The sequence below is a fragment of the Rutidosis leptorrhynchoides genome, chromosome 11 (genome assembly GCF_046630445.1).
Source record: "Rutidosis leptorrhynchoides isolate AG116_Rl617_1_P2 chromosome 11, CSIRO_AGI_Rlap_v1, whole genome shotgun sequence".
In the NCBI taxonomy this organism is placed as follows: Eukaryota; Viridiplantae; Streptophyta; class Magnoliopsida; order Asterales; family Asteraceae; genus Rutidosis; species Rutidosis leptorrhynchoides.
The window spans coordinates 160,440,323-160,442,391 of record NC_092343.1 but is presented as its reverse complement, the minus strand read 5'-3'; positions in this window follow the sequence as shown (position 1 = coordinate 160,442,391).

Here is a 2,069-nt window from a genome sequence, read left to right as displayed (position 1 = left end):
TAAAAAGCTTTTTACCATTTGCAATAACTTTGTCATTATGTAATTCACAATGTTTACACAACTATAAATGGCCAGCGGCAAAACGGATTCCGACATCCACATAAGTCCCATGCCCGTTTTGTACCCCCTAAGAGGTGACTGCCTAGACCTCGCCGGTACAAGTTTATACTAATAAACGGCCAATGAGTAGATGGCATAAACACGCGTGACTGCACGGTGTACATGCCAAAACTAAACAAATGTATTTCTAGGTATACATATGAAGATATGAACTAGTTCAACTCAAGAAAAATATACAAAATACTTGAAATTAACATTTCACCAACAACTGTACGCGAATAATTACAAGTTTAACCCAAAAATGCACAACCGTGCAGTACAAATTTTCAGAAATTAAAATCCAAGTGCTGCTGAACGGTCGTGTCGTCATTGGCACAAAGGTCCTCAAAGCTGCCAAAATGAATTTCCTTCAAAGCATTTGCAGCAGCCTGAACCGACTCCATGGAAGATGGATTCAACTTCTGAGCAATCTCGGAATGAAAGGAGGTAACCCCACTAGCGTGATGATTCTGCATCAACATGACAACATGAGTAAAGTGGGCTGACGCGACGCTGTTCAAATAATCCTGAAAAGGCACCTTTACAGTAGGTGAATTGATAGCTTTTTTCAGAACGGCAGGGAAATTGCCACGCAAACGTTTGCACTCTTCTCGGGCAGCAGCACACTTTTCTCTAGCAACAGCAAGCTCACTCTCCTTCTGGCCGAGTCCCTCCTTAGCCACCCTCAGCTGAGTCTCCAAACTCTGGACAGCTTCCCGGGCAAGTGGAGCCTGAGATAACTCGAGACGGGCTTCTAAAAGTTGGCGCTCCAAGTCTGCCGCTCGCCTCTCCCTGTTAAACCCTTCTTGAATAAGCGTATTCAACGCCATCAATGCCCGAGTGCGAATAGCCAAAGATTCTTTGCAAGAAAGGGCAGACGCCGACTGGGTAAGGGAGGAAGAAACCTCTTTTTCCAGAAAGCTTGCACAACTAGGATAGTTAATATCCAACTGAGAAAAAGCACGAACAAGATCATCACCAATAGGCACCCGGAAGTGCATTTCATCAATGCTCTCCAGGTCAAACTGTTCAGCATCACTTATGTTCAAAGGCTCCGTCTCGATCACAGACGGCTCAGCAGTGACTGCAAAAATAAATAAAAAATAAATAGTCAGAGACAAATCAAACTGTTTATTACCCAAAAGAAAAGCAATGAGAGAAGAGATGTTCGTTTTAACGAAACAAGAATTACCTTTAGCTTTCTTCCTAAGATGAGGATGCTCGTGAATTTTCCTCTTCACCACTAAATTATCACCCGGAACCTCAGGACCGGGAAGATCCAAGCCAGCACCATCACAAACATTGTGCTCCAAATCCGGCGGCACAACATCCGGCTCCTCCCCAGGATTCACCGGGACACTCTCCACCTGGATGTCTGAAAGGTCACCAAAACACAAAAAGGTAGCAAACTCCATTACTGTTGTATAAACATCAAACGAAAACAAGGTTAGTGTGCGATAAATTAACCTAGCAGCGTAACAGTTGGCTGGGATCAGTCTTCACCTACCCCATTAAAACGAAGAACAGGTTTAGTGTTCGGGTCTGGCCATTGGTGGCTAACCCCACCTAATACGAGCATATCCTCTGGATATGGACGTTGAGGATACTCAAACCCCCGAATAGCCTCTATACATGCCTTCTCGGCAGCATTTAGAGTCGGAATTTTGTTGACTCTTTTCTTTACGTCAACTGCCCATTCGCACAGCTTAACGAATCGTGGTGGCAGTCCTTCCCTATCAACAAAAAAGAAAGATTCCCGCCACTCTTTTAACGACGTGTCCATATCCCCAGTAAACTTGATTCCTGCTCTACGTTTGATAGTGAACCATCCAGTTTCGGACTTCGAAACAATAAAACAGAATCGGAACAAATGGACGGAAGGAAGAATGTGATAGTAGTTGAAATACATCTCCCACATTACCAATTTCTGGTATGCATGAGGATGTACCTGTGCAGGCGCTATGCCATAA